Source organism: Camelus ferus, chromosome 1 (genome assembly GCF_009834535.1).
Source record: "Camelus ferus isolate YT-003-E chromosome 1, BCGSAC_Cfer_1.0, whole genome shotgun sequence".
Classification (NCBI taxonomy): domain Eukaryota; kingdom Metazoa; phylum Chordata; class Mammalia; order Artiodactyla; family Camelidae; genus Camelus; species Camelus ferus.
The window spans coordinates 78,582,413-78,601,774 of NC_045696.1; the positions used below are offsets into that span (position 1 = coordinate 78,582,413).

The 19,362-nt window shown below is 33.0% G+C and overlaps 1 protein-coding gene across 6 annotated transcripts in view; it reads right to left on the reverse strand.

Moving 5' to 3' along the window:
• NAALADL2 (N-acetylated alpha-linked acidic dipeptidase like 2) overlaps positions 1–19,362 on the reverse strand; it is a 1,180,690-nt gene that overhangs the window by 1,007,406 nt on the left and 153,922 nt on the right. The window contains exon 1 of one of the 6 annotated variants that reach the window (XM_032484066.1): positions 422–443. The exons of the other annotated variants lie outside the window; for them this stretch is intronic. The gene's annotated coding sequence lies outside the window, so the exon portion shown is untranslated. Of the gene's footprint in view, positions 1–421; positions 444–19,362 lie in introns of those variants that run through there. 6 annotated transcript variants of the gene reach the window in all.

Here is a 19,362-nt window from a genome sequence, read left to right on the forward strand (position 1 = left end):
TAGCACTTTCCAATTCATTACCAGACAACAAGATTCTTAATTAATTTTAGGATGGTCATTGATTTAACTATCATAATCTCTGATTAATCTTGATTTAAAAAATCAGGAAATAACAAATAGCTTTGAAAAGGTAAATGCTCTTTATACATTTTTACTTCTGCTTGTGAAATTTTCTCTTATTGCGATAATAGTTATTGGGCATCCATGTCTACTAACTTTACAGAAACTGTGCCACTGACTAAGACATTGACGATGTTTTACAGTTTATCAAAAGTATGGCAGAGAATACTGCAAAAGAAATGGTTTGAACATTTTTTCCTCTTCTGCATGCCAAAGGGAATTTGGCCAAAGACATAAATGATATAAACTACAAATTTAACACAAAAAGTAAACCATCTCATTACTAAATATTATGACATACCATGAGAGGAAGTTAAGGTTAAATAAATCTTCAGATAATCTGTAGCTGCTTTCCTGGAAATAAGTGAGACAAAAAAATGTTTGGGTGTGTTCAACGAATTTCTCAGACTCAAAGCAGCTCAGAATTCTAGTTATCAATGAAATCAAGTAGAAGTAGTGGAAAAGAAAAATAAAACATGGCTTTTATTTAGAGATCTTATAATTATAAATCAATATCTTCTCAATATTAATATCTCAACTTATAATTTGAATGTTTTGCTAATGACATTGAAGGCATTCCAGCATCTGTTTTCAAATATTTGTCAAACATTCGTTCAATACTTCTCTAAACTCTAGTTCAAGTTCCACTCTGCAATGTCCATACATATGAATGCTCTTATTGATTCAAGATTCAGCTCAGACACTGCCTCCCCCACGAAATCTAGTGCCACTGCTAAGAAAATCACTTTCTGTCCTGAAATCACAGAACACTCTCTCACCACTTAACATACTATACTTTACGTATTCTCTTCTACAAAATTGTGAACTTATGGAGGACAGAAATCGTTGCATTTATTCCACTCCAATTCCTGTCCTAATGACTTTAAAATACAGACAAAAACATGGAAATGAGGAATAATAGCTCCAAAATGATAAACAGAATACATAAATAAAATAAATGAAAGAAGCACTTGTTTACTTTTATTACATATGCCATTCTATTGTGTGAATGTACAATAATTTATTTATCCCTTCTACTTTGGATGAATGTTTGGGTTGTTTCTAATTTAGGGCTATTACAAATAATGCTGATTGAATTTGGGGGCTAATATGCATGTTGGAATTTAGGTATGTGTATGTTCGTACATAGTAGATGTCACCAAATTGTTTTTATTAATTTACATATTCATCATCAGTGTATGAGAGTTCTGGTTGCTCCACATCCAAACCATTTTTTTATTATCAGTATTTAAACTGTAATCATCATGGTGGATGTATAGTGGTATTTCAATGTGTTTTTTATTTTCATTGCCTTGATAACTAACGCAAATGAGTACTTTATTAATTCATTACTATTTGAATACTATACTCTGTAAACTGCCTGTTCAAATATTTTGCTCATTTTTAATTGGATTGTTATTTTACATTTTGACTTGCAGAAATGCTTTATATTTGCTATATTCACATCCTTTGTGGACTATGTGTATTTTAAATCTCTTCTCAAATTCTCTCATTTTCCTTCTCACTCTCTTGATGATGTCTTTTGATTTACAAAGTTTTTAATTGAGTGCAGTAATTTTTTTTCACTTTATGGTTGATGTTTTCTGTGTCCTCTTTAAGAAACCTTTGTCAGTCATAGAATCATAAAAATATCCCCTTCTGGCATTGCAGTAGCTACAAAAAATCTCCAACTCTGTGGATCATAATTAACCGGCAACCAGCAGCTGTTGTACTCTGAAATTTATCACCATATCCAGAGATGCCATATTTCCCATAGTCTACTGCCAGCTAATGACTGAGTATGGCAGGGATACTAAAGCAGGCCTGCTTCTGGGAGGTGTGAGACTGCTCTGATGGGTGGATTTGACTAGAGAACTGTTATCAACCTGCTTAACTTTCTTAGAACCACACTGCAGTCTAATACTTTCTCATCCAACTCTTCTTCCTTCTCTCCTCTGAACAGGTAAGACCAGTATTACAGTCTGATAACTCTTCCTGCCTCCCCTGCATACTTATCTATTTTCCCTCTAAAGTATTTCTACTAATAACTCTTTTGTACGTCTAATCTCATTTTAGAGTGTTTCTCAACTGACCCATAGTTATCTTCTAGAATTTTTGCCATTTTAAAATTCACATTTAGATCTATAATCCATCTAGAACTGATTTTTGTGTATGGTGTAGGGAGGGGACAAGATTAATTTTTCCTATAAGGCTATGCAGTTGATTTGGCCTTCTTTATGGAAAAAGCTATCCATTGTCTACTGATTTTCAGTTGTCTTCCATAAATCAAAGGTCTTTAGGTATGTGGGTATTTCTGGAGTCACTGTCCACATCAACATGGATGAAACAACGTGGATGAAATAAGCCAGAAATAAAAGAGTTTACACATAATTTAATTTATATAAAGTTACAAAACAAGCAGAACAAATCTATGACGTTGGAAGTCAGGACAGTGGTTACCTTTAGGAAGGCTAGTGACAGGGATGGTACAGAAGGGGCTTCCTGGGTGCTGATAATACACTGTTTCTTGGTTTGGGTGGTGGATTACATGTTGTATTCATTTTGGGAAATTTCATGGAGATGTAAACATATGATTTGTTTGTTTTTCCATATATATGTGTGTTATAGTTTAAGAAATAATTTCAGTTTAAGAAATAATTTCAGTTTAAAATTTCATTTAAAAATAAAGGCAGCAGAAGGAGCCATTAATTCAAACATTTAATAGGCAGAGATTAGAAAATAGAATATGTTCTTTGCATATGATTTGAAGGACATGAAAACCTAATTTTAGAAAGAAGCACAAACAGGAGGTTAGTAGAAAATGTTTCTCTGAGCTCTGTCCCTTTGTTAACCACATGATATTTTATAAATCACTTAACATTATCAGTGTCCCAGTTTTTTTCTCTCAAACAATAGGAGTAATAAGGCCTAACTTATTGCTTTAATTAAAAAAACAAACGAGAAAGCATTTACATAACCAGATTTTAAAGAATGCTATACAAATGCAAAGAAATATTAGTATATACTCGAAAACTATTTTTCAGCTTTCTTTCAATGGCCATATGCAGTACCAACTTTACTACAAGTTGCATATATCCAACCAAGGATTTATTTTGCCCCTCAGATAGACTCTCAAATAAATTAAGTTGTCCCCTGAATTTATTAATTTTCTAAAGGCCAATAGCTTAGATGCAGCTAAAACAGGCATTAAGTAGCAATTGTGTTGGTTTCCAAGGAGCTTAATTACATGCACTGATAAAAAATGGAGCAGAAAGGTTTTGGTTCAATGATACCACATGGGCATACCAAATTTCATACAAAATAATTTAAAAATCATATTCTAAATGGTAGCACAATTCTAAAGAAATAAAACGGTATAAAAACAGGGCCAAAAGTTACATGAGATAGAAGGGCACTGTTTGTTTCTTTGTTTATTTGTTTTCCTGAAGAAGATAATGGAATACCGAAGACTTTACTAAAAGAACCAGATCAGTTGTTCTCCCCATAAGGATGACATAAGTGAATGCAGCCAAATGCAGAAAAAAATTTTTTAAAAGACTTAGGCTAAACATAATAAATTATTTTTAGATGGAACTACTTTCATATGACAGCATACAACAATCAGTCAATGGCTAGATATGAAAAGGAAAACATAACTTCATTTAAGCTTGGTGTGTTAAGGCATTTCTGCTTATATCTTCCCACATTTTGCCTCATTAGTTTCCTCTATAAATAACCAAGACTCTTTACCCACATGTCTTATAACATAAATTCTTTCTTTAGCAATAGCTTGGCTGCGATGGTCATGACTACCCATTGGTGGCTATAATCATACTGAAAAGGAAAACAAGTTTCTTAAGAGAAATTCCACACCTTCAAAGCTGATTTTTACCTGGTATCTTCTCCTGAGCACTAGTTCTAGGAGATGTTGATGCAGCTATTGGAAGAAAAGGGGCCAATGGTCAAATAATGTGGGAAAACACTGGGTTAAACTAAATTCAAAGGCTTAACAGTGGGCATACTTCAATCTTTAAAGACTCTTTAAAGAGTTTTTAATATGCTTACATAAGCTACGAATTTCCAAGAGAGGAAACAGGTAGGTACACAGTGTTTTGCACTTATTTGATCACTTTTTCAGGGAGCATCTTAAAGAATATTGTTTAAGAAACAATACTATAGCCATTCAAAGGCCCTCACAGCAATTTAAAAGACAAGGATACACACACACACACACACAGGTTCTTATCAGTAGAAGGTACCTTTGGATTAATGTTATACCCCCCCTCCCAATCCCTGGACCATATTCCATCCCCATCAGAAGGTTCAGTTCATTGCCACAGGGTGAAGAAAAGAAAAGTTTTAAAATGCTTGGTATCATAGCTGTTATTACTGACTGGATTCTTACATTGAACCAATTATCTTTATCAGAGAGGATTTATAAATTTTCCTACATTTATGTGCTTTATAACATAGCTCTAATTCTCAGAAAATGTGCAAGAAATGCTTTTTGTATATAAGATAGAAATGGATAATGTCTTGTCAGAGATAAAGTGTTATTAATATTTAGTCTAAAACAATGTCCTATTTATGCCAAAAAGATATGAGAAACAGGAACCCTAGGTCTCAACTTCAGCTCCCACGTGAACTTACTCTGTCACTTGAGAAAACTGAACCAGTTTATTTATACTCCACTCAACCATCTGTGTGTGCATGTCTGAAGGTGTTTGTGGATGGCGTATTTCTTTCTCTCTGCTATTCTTTCTGTCTGTCCCTCTAGCCTATTTCCACTGAGAATGTAACGGTTCTCAAAACAAAAGATATATGTGATCTCTTAGGATATTGAAAATAAGACTCAAATAATCAAAGCAATCAGAAACCATAAAAGAATGGAGCTCTTCTATATGCCTGGTATGCATATGTATGTAATTGAAAGGCATATAAATATAAAGGTTATATATTTATATCTTTATATACAAGGACACATACACAAACATATATATATAAAATAAAGACTTAAGAAAAGTACAAGTACGCCAATCTAGTTACTAAGACTATATATATCATGTTAGGCTCTCAACTCTCTGATAGAAGGCCAACAGAGAAATATGCCCACAGGCTTTCATTATTGCACTCAGTACAATTCATCAAATGATACAACACCTCTCTCTTCCCCTCCTTCCCTCCCTCAATCTCACTCTATATATACACACACACTTATATATATAAGTGTGTAGGTGATCTCTACAGATGTAATTGTTGTAGGAGTTAAATCTGTTATATATTTTATATATATATTATATATTTTATACTTTCATATTTTCAAAGAACAAATACATATTTGGATAAAGTACATGTGTGAAAGTCTACTGTGGCAACAAAAATGAAAAAAATATTAAAAGTGTGGTTAGAAAATACACAGATTCTGAAAATCCAGGTTGTTATTAAGTACTAATGTTCAATCTAGTAGTGTTTTATATGCCTACGAACAAGATTGTACTATACTAGAAACCTTTTTTTTTTTTAAATAAGGTAACATTTTTATTTTAAGTTTACCTATTTGAGGAAGAGTTGTAGGATCGTGAGATACATGTAAGAATAAATTTTTGTTTACTGACACATGTGAGTCTCCACACTCACATAACACCCTTTAACCTTTGTGTAAAATGGTCTATGATTTTACACAGGAAACACGATTTGCAAATGTTACCTTCCCTATGCAGCTTTCCATTTTTGCTTCCAACACCTGTTTATAGAAGTGTATTGATGACTAGAATGCTTTGGACTGAGACTTGAGGCAAAATACTATGCGATACTCTTCCTTGCACTACAGTGTCAGGTATGTGACTGGCATGCAACACATAGTTGAGCAAATGAAAGAATAAACGGTCTATCAAGGAAATCACGTGACAAAGACTGTCACTAAATCCTCCTTTAGTTACAAAGCTGGGCCAGTCGTAGAGAAAGGGATTTAGAGCAATACCTCTACCACTGTACACTTACAGCCATATGAATAATCAGGTTCCCCACACACACTCATTCCACTTAAGAATGAAGGATATGTCACAAGTTCTAAATTGACAGCAACATCAACCCTTAGATTTGTCTCACTTAGTCTACTTTTTTCAACTTTTGAATTAGATGCCAACATTTAAAACAAAGGCATTTCACATAAAATTTGGATTTTGAGCTTCTCTTAGGAAATCAAATGTCTGGCAACTCTGTCCCCAGTCTTGCTTAAGACAATACAGTTACACCCAGGAACTGTTGCTCCCTCCAGACAGGGCATGTGCTTTCCAGTAACCACATCCCTCCCAGGTGTCTAGTATTCAATCGGCTCCACCCATTTCTGTTCACTGTGGAGCAACTGCAAGCATCTGATTTTGTAAACTTTGCCATGCACAAACCAGTTTTAATAATGAGTCCAAGTCTCAATTTTGATAATTACTACCAGTGCAACCTTGAGCAAGTAATTTATCCTCATGGAGTCTCAATTTCATCACCTATAAAACTGTGAAAGTAATCCCATGCCACATCACATGATGACTTTGGGAAGGAAATGAAATTATATGTGATAAGGCTTTGTGAACTGCAGAGGCCATATGTATATACATTATTCTTTTTATTTTTTATTAAAATTCTAATAAGCAAAATGTGATCATCTTTGAACTATAACATATTCTTAAACAAAATTTAAAGCCCTTAGATTAATAGGTAGGAAAAGAAATTACAAATGTTAACAGTGACTTAGATGTACAATTAAAAACGTGTGAATATTAGAATTCAGAGACTATGTCATCAGACTTGGCATTATTTTTGTCCAATCCATTTGTACTAAAATAGTTTAATCAAATGTAATGTTATTCAAGAAAAAATAAGGTCAAATTACATTATTAAAATAAAGATATAAAGCAGACAGGATATGTAATATTTTCATTAATTATTACCAGCTTATCTATACAATAAATATTTGCTTTTAACATAAAGTAGTAATAATATATCTTAAACACATTTAATGTTAAAGTGTCATAAACAAAAGCAACTATGCTCAAAGTAATAGTATAATAAAAATTATAGAATTCAAATCTAAATATCACTGTTACTCAACATTTTACAGTAAAAAAGTCTTAATTTTAAATCTATTCTAATACGTTTGACTGCTATTGTTTTTGTTTCAAGTTCTCCCTTGAATACAGATGTGTATGTGTATTCAATTTTTTTTATTTTTATTGAAGTATAGTTGATTTACAATGTTGTGTTAGCTTCACGTGTACAGCGAAGTGATTCAATTGTGTGTGCATCTGTGTGTCTGTATGTATATGTATACATATACCTATACATACATATATATATATACACACACACACACACTTATTTGTATTCTTTCCCATTGTAGGGAATTACAAGATATTGAATATAGTTCCCTGTGCTGTACAGTAGGTCCTTGTTGTTTATCTGTTTTACATATAGTAGTTTGTTTTCTGTTTGTGAGTCTATTTCTATTTTGTAATGTGTATTTGATTTTTTAAATTGGAACTTTCTATTTCTGAAGAAATTTTCAAAAAATCATTCCTATTCACAGCATATAGGTGAAATTCCAATTGTTTGCTTTCCTCCTTCACAATTTTCATCCCTTATTCATTGACCTTGTTTCTCTTACCTAATTGGTTACCCAGTTTTGAACCCTTAGTATCTTGTGCTAAACATGTTTGATATTGTACACCTATTGCCATAAACATATGCAAAAATACTCTGCTGTCATATATTAATATATTTCTATGCAAAAAATAGATTTCCCTTTGGCCAATTTTTTCATTACTGAATACATAAATATCACTGAGGTGTCTCATTTACTTAATGGACTTTATTAACTTGATCAAAATCCACTGCTAGAGTGAACCCTTTAATTTCATATAACAACAAATCTCTCACACTTTTTCCTCTGGATCCCTACCAAGTTTTGGTAAGCATGATCATACCTTCAACAATATGTGACTTTTAGATATAAAAAGGGTGCTTTTCATATTCTCCATAGTGTACTATGACATATTCCTATTAGATGTAGCATTAAAAACTAGTGAATATTAGAATGTAAGCAGTTTATTGTTATGTTTATCTTTGTTAGCCATAATAATTACCATGTATTGGGTGCCTATCCTGAGCAGGGCTTTCTTTACATATTAAGTCACTGAATCCCTGCCATAATCCTATACATATCATAACATATTGTAATATTACTTTACAACCAAGGAAAGTGAAGCTAAAGAAACGCTAACTAACTTGATCACTGCCTCACAGCCCATTTTAAGCGAATGGCAGAGACAGAATTACAACCCAAATCTTTTCAGATCCCAAAGCCCCAAATGCTTTCCAAGCAATTGCTTTTCAAGCTATTTTCATTGTCCTCAGGGATGAATAAACTCTCTAAAACTGATAATAGTCAGAGATCCTTATAGAAATAGTAGATACTGAAAAAAATCTCTAAAGATTTATGAGCCCATTTTGAAGGCAGTATAAATTATGTGAGTTGAAATAAAACCCATAAAGATAGCAGGATTCAATGATTGATATGTATGCGCTTCATTATCATTATTTACAAGTAAGATATGCTACAACCTAATGTATAAATTTCTCAATTCATTTATTTAACAAAAATAGGAAGGAGTAATTATTTTTACAAAGAGAACCACTTTTTACTTAAATGTTTTCTGCCTGGTACATTCTTATAGTGACAATTTGAATCCCATTTTGTAAATTAAATCCAAAAATTATGTTGATTTTATTTGCTGTATTTGCTCTTCGATGCAGTTTGTAGATCATTTTATTTATGAATTAAGAAACACAATGTTTATCTATACTCAAGCATGTAACATTTGTTAGTCTTAAATATCATTTTTTTAAGAAATATATAGTGCTTACACAAAAGTGTAAAGTAGTAACATTTTTCAGGACTATACATTCTATAAGAACACAGATTCTGAAATCCAAACCTAAAAGCCTGAGATGTAAGGTTGGTCCTGATATTTTGTTTCTCCTTTTAAGCCTATACATTCCAGTTTAATCCAAGGTTTGTAACCAAGAGAAAGTATACATTTTAGAAATAAATATCTATATGATTCAGCTTATTTATATTTATTCATTGGATCATTGATCCATTCATTCTTCATTCACTTATATATATATACATATATATACTACATCTTCATTCATATATATATATATATATATATATATACACATATACATATAAATTCTATTTGCCACCGAAAATGATTTGTGATTCCAGATTCCTTAAATCCTCATGTTAATAGGCATTCAGGCAATCAGGTTGCTAATACTAAAAGTAGCTATGGAGACTGAATATTAAATTTGTCTCTTAGCCTCCTTGTAGCCAACAGAAAACAAAAAAGACAATGATGCTGACTTCTTTGCAGCTGTAACTATCTCTTCAGCTTGCCAGGATAATTGAAAATATTTTTCAGATTACTGTAACTGTTTGAACATTAGGAAATTTTTTAGAGTTATTGATGATTACATACAAAACATACATGCAGATCATATTTAATGATACATAGGTAACATTTAAAGGTTATCAGGAGAAGCAGTCAACATTAACACAAAAATGCTGCCACAAATGTGTTGGCTTTGAAAGTGTTCTAATTTAATAGTGATGGGTTAAATTCACCTCTATTTGTTTCAGAATTATATTTGACTCCCAGTCAGTGCCCCAGACTAAATTATTACACTTTGGGTTTACAACCACATAAATATGCTGCATCTGAGTGAAGATAAGCCAACAATAACTAACTACTTATTAGTTTTTAGCCTTTGTGATATGTTTAGTTTGTAGCAAACATCATACATACCAGGGTTTTAGTGGAAAAGAATACAAGAGAATCAAAAGGTAGTTTCTGCCAAAGAGTTGATAAGCTATTGGGAAGGTAAGAATACTAGGTTCACCTAGTAGATGCATTGCTAGTAGGAAAATAAAATGGTTTAGCTGATGTGGAAATAGCATGGTAGTTCCTCTAAAAATTAAATATAGAGTTACCATATGAACCAGCAATTCCACTTCTAAGTATATACCCAAAAGAATTGAAAGCAGGTGCTCAAACAGATATTTGTATGCCAATGCCATAGGAGCACTATTCACAATATCCAAGAGCTAGAAACAACCCAAATGCCATCATTAGATAAACAAAATGTGGTATATAGAGTAATAACAGAATATTATTTAACCTTAAAAAGTAACAAAATTCTGACATATGTTACAGTGTGGATGACTTTTGAAGGCAATATGCTAAGTGAAATAAGCCAGACACAAAAGGACAAATAGTGTGCAATTATATTTAAATGAGGGACACAGAAAATTAATAGAGACAGAAAATAGATGGCTTTTGCCAGGAGTTGGAGGAAGAAGGGAAATAGAAATTCTTGCTCAAAAATTTCAGTTTTGGGAAATGAAAAAGATCGGGAAATGGATGTTGGTGGTGGCATAGTAATGTGAAAGTATTTAATGTCACTGAAATACATACCAAAAAATAGTTAAAATGGCAAATTTTAAGTCATGTACATTTTTACAATTTAAAAAGAAATAAAAAATAATACTTGGCTTACTCTTCTAATGTATTTTCTTTTTTTGCTCGTATTAATTTTCATTCATCTTTCACTAGCTTTGAAAATATCACTTAATTATTAATGTATTCTTTCAGCCAGACCATAGCAAAACCAAAAAGGAAGTTCCTATCTTCTATTTTCTATTGTATTTCTATCTCTATTTCACAATACCCCATGACATAATATAGCAGTGGTTCTCAAACCTGACCTTACTCAAAACCAGAGCCTAAGGCCACACTAGAATTACAGAACGGAAATTTTTGAAGGGTCCTACCCAAGAATTTTTTTAACTTCCCATTAATTCTGATTATAAACCTCATCTGTAACCATTTCAGTATTTTACTTGGTGTGTGTGGTCTCATTAAGAAATAAACATATTTATGAATTGGAACGTTTCTAAGACTCCTTCCCATACTAACATAACATGAAACTTGCATTGTCTTTCGTCCATTATCTAGACTCTCATAGTTAGCAAAAAGAAATAATACATTCATTCTCTACTTATGGCCTTTATAAAAACAGCATGGTTCCGAAAGTCTAATAATCTCCATTGAGCCATAAAATTTAATGGCAATATCATTATGAATCCATCCTAAACTGTAATTCCCTTTAATATATACATGAATTATATATTCCAGTCACAGTTTATAAGGTTGAAATTTGCTTAGTCAGGCTGATATTGGAAAATACACTTATTTAACACATGATGGCCTTACCAGAAAATATGTCTAGATTGACCCACGATCTTCTAATATGTATGTGAAAAAAGAAACCTTATAAAAAACAAATTATCTTCAAAAGTTCTAGAGTACATTAGAAAGCTGTCTTTCTAAAGGGAAAATATTACCTCACATGGGCATAGACTCTGAAGTTTTTTCTCCTCCAGACTCATTTTCCAAATAAACATTAAATGAATTTTCTTAATGCACAACTCTAAGCAAGTAACTCTTGTAATTAAAACAACATGAACAAAAAGTGCCAATTCTTTAGGCCTTTTGCCTGTTAATACAATACCCAAGTTCCTTAGCCTAGTATTAAGTTTACTAAAATCCAACCCCAAATATTTTAGGGACCGCCTTAGCCACAGTTTCAATGGTCTATTACAACAAAGTCAAAATGACAAGATAAAAAGATTGAAATGGGTTTTACTCATCACTTACTCCTTCTTTAGGTGGTTCTCAGCCAAGCCCAGATTGCCCCTGCACTCTTCATAACTGTTGCCCGACACGGGGGTTCTTTACCTATGTGAACTTGGCCCTGGAGCTGAAGCCTGCTCCCTCTTCAATCAGGTAACAACCAAGGACTGCCCTTGCTTTATAATCCAGCCTCTGGGAGAATAGCAGGGTGTGAAACAAGGCACTCTCATCCTTCCATTATTGTTCTAGTGGCAGAGGAAGTGGTCGCATCAGGACAGCCAGTCACAATGTTTATCTCAAGTCTCCTTTCACCTCTTTTAGAAATGCAGTCTAAAAACATAATTCTTAAAGCAAGCATAAATTTTAAACCAAGAATTACTTTCAACAGAGAATTTATAGGTGATGTTTGTAGACATGTATCTTACGTTTGAGAAGAGGCACAAATATCTTAGGAAACCATGCTTAAAAACAACAGATTAATAGTCATAGTTTTAAAATTCCTAGCTGCATCCCATGAGAGAGAAAAATCACTCTATAGCGTGTCAGGATCCTCTTCAGGGATACGCCTGAGATCTCTTATAGTATCAACTAACCTTCCCCAAAGTTGTTCACACTATTCCTCTTGAGCTACAGTCACTGTGGACTAGTAGATGTTTCTTCTTAAACAGACTTACACCTTCCCAACTGCACACTTACACGCACATTCTATTTTCTGCCTAGACCTCCTTCACTGCTTTCTCTACCTAGTGACATGTCCCTCCTGTGAAGAACCTCCCCAGTCTCTTGACCTTCCTGGTACTTTCTTTGGCTCTTCCTACTGGAACTGAGCACCCTATCTTTAAATTCTTATTGCATTTTATTAATGCCTCTTTTTGAGCTACTTAAGCATATTCTTCTGTCCACCAAAGAAGTTTGAATACAGATTGAATGTCCTTTATCAGATTTTAAAATTTGAGTGAGTTTATACTTAATGGCAGTAGAAATCTTGTATCATTTGTCTTTGCTTAATCCATTCCAATATCCCATCAGTCATTTTGGTCAATAAATAAATGAATATTAGAAAATGTTTACCATCTAAGAAGCTAATTAAGAATCTAAGTGGATCTCTTTGGTTAAAAATAAAACAAAACTGTATCATGAACTAATATGGTGGTAAGCATAAATCTAATGCATTTTCATAAACTGAGCTAAAGAGAAGTCTCTGCTGTCTGAAACAGAATAAAAGAAATACAGAATCTTTCCAATCCTGGTTCAGTCTTCTATCCATGTATTCTTTATTATGTATTCTGCTTGCTCTAACTGCTGTTAGGTTCAAGTTCTACAATCATTAGGCCTCCTATGACTTCACTGTTGTATCTAAATAGCAGTATGATATTGCAAACTTTAGATACCAAGCACTTGGGATTGCCTTTTTATTTTGATTATGCATGCTTCATAACAGTATCTCCAAAAAGCAGTTCACAGTAAGGAAACAAAATCATTGGATAGCAGAGTTCTGTTATTTCAAAGTCAACACTGTGTGCTCATTCTCTGTTTTTCCCTCCTCAAATCATGTCGGTTTCTATGATTATCTTAATTGTCTATTTGCTTTCTTGTGTACTGTTCCTCTTTAACAATATCTACCCAGCTATCCCACGGACACTAGAACATAATCTCTACGAAAGCAGAAAATCTACTCTGTGGACTGAAAACGGTGTCTGGCATCACAAGAATCACTGCATAAATCTTGAATGAGTGAACAGTATCATTAATTAACACTTTCCCTTCTAAAAATTATATTTTCAAGACAACGAAATATGTTTATTCTGGAGTCACAAAATATAAACGCTTTTTATTGAAACAAGCAATTCAGACAACAAGCAATCTGAAAATGGTTCTTAGCCCAGGGAAGAGGAGGAGGATACACAAGGAGCTTGTAGTATACACTGCAGGAGATCCTGATTTAGGGAGTCTAGATTATGGGCTGGATGCAGTATCTCTCAGTGTAAATTTTTTAATAGCTCCTCGTTAAGTGATTTTTTGTCAGAATTCAAACCCAGAGCCCAAGCTCTCAACAGTTGAATGCCTTCCTCTATACACCAAATTATCCCAAGTCTTAAGTCTCCCACTAGCAGCAAGAAAGGCCAGGCCCTCCTATACCTTGGGGCCATATGCAAAGACCAGCGCACATAAACTCAGAGGCCTGGCCCTGGCATGAGGAAACAAAGGCAAGAGATACTCTGAGGGCCAGACACCCTGGCTGAGTTGACTCTTTCCCAGTTCCCCTGGGGTCCTGGTCCTGAATGGAGTCCTGGGACAAGCACCCCCTTGGCTTGGCTTGGCCAGCTAGTCCTAATCATCAAGGTTAAGTGGGGAGGGGAGAGCCGCAGCCCATTCTATCAGGCTCCTCTGGGTGGAGGCAGACCACCCCTTGCAGCTTCACACTCACTGATCAGGCCTTTATAAAAATAATCCAGGGGCTCTACCCATTAAGAGATATCATAGACAGCAGGTGCTAAATTCCACAGATGCATTCTGCCAGGACTCCCTGGGATCACATAGCTGTCCAGGATAGAAGACCCTGTAAATCCTTCCTCTGAAGCAGTGCTAAAGAGGACTCAATTCTCCCTTTTCTGACTGGGTACCATGCAGGGCAGTTAAAGGCAGGGACTAAGAACAGGGATTTGGAAGACAAGACATTGCTCACGTGATACTGATGGGCACCCATGATGGAGAAGTGCTCCAGGGCCTTTGACCTTTTGACATTTCTAGACTAAATCAGACTGTATACCAACCTCTCTTCCTACTGACACTTTTTTTAAAGTTACAAGTAGCAAGCCAACCTGAGAAGAGTTTACAAAATGACAGTCTGAGAGGTGAACAGGGAAGTTACCTACCTATACTTCAGGACTTCTAAACACCAGCTAACATATATTCAAGTTGAAAAAGAAATAATGCAAATTGTCTAATTAATAAAGAACATGCTCAAGTATTTTTACATAGATGATGGTAAGTGTCAAATTAAAATGATTTTAGGTTCCACTGATTACAATTAATGGTGATATTAATAAGAAATTACATTATTTGTACCAATAAAATTTATGATAGAAAGCTGAGATGAAAATTTTAAAATATACAAGAAGGTACATAATTTTTAAAAATTATTTTAGGGGAAACATGTACACCGCTGGGTCATAGTTTGATTTCTAATTTTACTGTACCATATGGAAAGTTCTGTAATATAAAAGTCAATAATATACATTTATTATATCATGCATGTGAACAATGTTAAAAATTAAAATTGTCAAGAATTAGTGTACACTGTGATGCCCCATAAACTTAATTAAGCAAACCAGAAAATAAATGATGAAAATTTTTAATTGCCAAAGGAGCTGTCAAAACTTCCAAAGTTGATTAGGTCAAAGTGTTAGGTGTTTGAAGAACTACTGGAAAAAGGTACAGGGCTCCTTATCAGGGAAGAGACAAGAAAAGGTAAAAAGAGTAATCATAAGAACCATAAAAATTAGAGAAATCTGAAGCCATTAAAGTAAGGACAAATATTGCCACCTATTTAAAAAGTACAGGAAGACATGGCTGTATTAGAGCAAAGGGCAAAAACAGATATTTGATAATTATATCAACTCCAAAAACTCCAAAAGAAGCAAAATGGACAAAGGAGAAAAAACCATGTTTGTTTAATGAAGCAAAAAACAGTGAAATGTATTTTTATCAAGAATGAATAAACTGTCCCTCCCTAAATGTTATTAGAAAATTCGTTCATATGGAACAAATTCCTTCACCAATATTTCTGAATATTATGTTAATATGCAAAAGCATATTTTTATAGTTACCTTTATTATGTTGGTAATTTGATAGTCTTACACAGTCTCCCTAATTGATTATACTCATACTGTTAACATAATATTATCATCTTTCTAAAAAGCCTGATATTCCTTCAGAAATGTCTCCTAGTGCCATGGTTGTATTTCAGTTCATGTCATTTTTTGGGCAGAAATGCCTTTTACTTTTGTCCTTCATCTCTGACTCCCATTTCCAGCCTCAATTCAGATGCATCACTCTTTTAATCTTCCTTGAAAACCCCACCCAGACTTAGAGTCCTTTGTCTTAGAGTTCCTTACATGTACCTCTGTTATATGAATAATGAAGCACTATATTATAAAATTGTTCTCTACTAAATTATTTCTTAACAACAGGAAAAAAACATTTCTTATTCTTTTTATTATTGCCATGGCCTACCAAACACCTTGAAATAAACTGGACATTCCATAATGACCTACTGAATGAAGGCCATGCAGGAAGGACCTAAAATCCTGCCATTGTGATTCAAATCATGCAATAAGCTTATACTGTATATTTTAATAAGCAAAACCAGAGCAAATATTTTTTATTTAAATTTCATGCTCATGAAAATAAAAGGCAGCCTGTTTGAAGGTGTGAAATTTAATCATCACTCTGTTACTACATTATTTGAAACGTAACAATACATTAATAGGTATTTTATTGATACTTATTTATCTTAAAGAAATAGAAGTACTTTGACTGTTTGGTAATTTTACAAATCTACCCATTTTGATTGTTTTGACACACTACTCATAAGAGAATCACCAAGATTAAACACTTATATGTACAAAAGAGTACTGATATTTGGAAATGATATATCTAAGATAATTTGCAACAAGCCATATTATTTGATCTGAAAAAATAAAAATAGCATTAGTAAAGGAAATAAAACAATACTCAGTTTTATTAAATCCTGAAATAAATACATATATATGTACATACATATGTGTATGTGTATATTTTTGTAAATCAAAACTGATATCAAAGTTAAGATGTAGTTTTGTATTTTAACATGGCAGTATATTGTCATATACTAATCTTATAAAATATTCCTTAAAAATTGTTTAAGATCCATATATGGATATGCTGTAAATTATTTAATTGTTCTCTATCCTTGGAAATTCATTACAAATATATTCTTCAATGTACATTATATATACATTTTGTGTACTTTTCTGATTATTTAGGCTAAGAGAAACTGGCTTTTTTTTCTTACCATTTGTGTGTTTCTTTCAGATTTTTTTTTCATAAAAACAAAACTGCCTTCAAAATAACATTTGCATTTCAATGTTTTGTTGTTTTTTGGTCATGGTATTTATATATTGTGGACAGTAAAAGGAATAATTTGAAATTTTGGCTATTACAACACAGAAACTTAAGGCAATAAAATTCTGAGGCTCTTGTTTAGATCATTCTGTCTATGCTGTTCACTCATTCAGATCTCATATGAAAATGTCATCAACAGGTAAAGTCTTCCTAAAGAGACTACAAAGTATAATGTTTCTTGGTAAATAATAGCAACATTAACATCAAAATGTAACAGTGTTTTTAATAAACTGCCTAATTTCAAATAACCTATTTAATTTAAAATAACCCTACTTAATGGCTAATAACTTATAAAATTAAATAAGTAGGTAGTGCTAAAAAAAAGTTTGAATAACTACTCAGAAGGCACTTTTCAAAGCTGAAGAAGGAAGCAAATATCATTTTGCATTGTAGAAGCTGCAATCTAGGTAACATTTAATTACTCTGAAATTAACAGTTTAGGTTTATGACATAGGATCAGTGCAGTCCATTCTTCACATTATGTCAATGATTTTACATCAGGTCTTCAAAATGGACTGCCATGAAATAAAACATGCATTGGACTTAAAAGACCATTGTACACAAAAGAATTAATACAGAAATTTTCAAATGTTTGTATGTTCAAAAGATTAATGATTCTTGGGAAATATGTATGATACAACAATTTGCAACCAGGTAATATTTTTGTCAACATTATTTAAAATATCAAAATAGTACTAACAGAGGAAATAAAATACAGATTAATTTTATAAAATCCTGGTAATTAAAAACTTGAAAAGTGATTAAAATCCCAAATAAATCCAGAAAATAACACTGTGTGATCCTGTAACAATCTGAAACACTGTTATAAATACTCTCAAATATATGTTCACATCACATCAAAAAACAGTAAAATTATTTTAAAAAGGAATGAAAAATAGAAAAAGTAAGACTCAATCATCTATAAAAATTTACCATTCAAAATAAAGAAATTAAAAAGTGAAGAGCACAAGTAATTTCATTTTCTATATATTGGCTTACCTTTGGTTATTATTTTATAGACGAAAGTAACGAGCACCTTGTGAAAAAGGAGTTTTGCAGTTACGATGAGAAAAATGTCATGACTACCAGCCAAAAGCAAGAAAAGAATGAATAATATTACAAATAAGTATATTTGAGGGTAGAACATATTCAATAGTGGACTTCTCATATATCAAAAGTATAATGGTTCAACTGAGTAGAAGTGTATTTTTAAAATACTAGCACTCAGGCCCGAACTCCATCAACCAAGACTATTACTGTGCATAACAGCACACAACTTTACAACTCTGCTCTCTTATATTTACCAGATGGTATTTTAAAACTGGACAGAATTCTGACACAAAAGATTTGTGCAGGTGGAGGCTTAATATACAGCCTTCAAATAGAACATTATCTTCTGGGAACATAAACTATGATTTAAAAAATTCAAAGGAAGAGAGGGACCAGGAAAGAACATTAATATTTCCTGGGTGCCTTCTATAATAGTTATAGAAACTGGAACACTTATTCTTAAAACTCAACAGCTAAACACCTATTTATTTTGAAACTTAAGATCTTTAAATCATGTGTAAATAGTAAGTATTTATTTGCTGGCACCAAAATATAAGGTCCAGATCATTACATTCATTATTTAACTTAATTCTCTCAGCAACTCAGTTACGTTGGTATGACTATTTGCATTTTCCAGGAAAGGAAATTGAATCCCAGGACATTAGGTAATTTATCCAGAATCACACTAGTAGATAGTTCAGTCAAACACATCATTCTGGCTCCAAGTCTGTGCTTTTATAATGCACCCTACTGTCTACCATATGGTGAGGCGTGCACTTGGCAAGACTCTTCATTTAATGATGAATGATGACCACAGTCTCAAAGGAAACACTTTTCTGGTGTGCATAACATCAGGATTTAGTAACCAATCACCTCACATCAAGTTTCCACCTCTAGTCTTTCACTGAGGAAACCCTGGCTTCAGAGGGAAAGACAGCTGATCCCAAAGTAATTTGCCTCTAAAAGGAAGTAGTCTATTACCTTGCCTTAAATAATGCAGCATTCAGTTATTCCTTCCTGCCAGAGTGACAGTTTAAGCACAATGCATTAAAAAAAACTGTTTTCTCCTGTTCTAGCTGTCTGTTATTTAATGCCTCATACACCACTTGTCTGGAAGTGATGGATAAATATTTGAAGGGAAAGATGCATCATTCTGAATGCTCCATGAAATTCAAGACGGATAAAAGTCAATGTTTCAGGCTCATCTACTTTTAGCTTTCTCCCTATAATATGGTAAAAACAACCTTTAAATGTTTCAAAAGACTCTTGTAGTTAA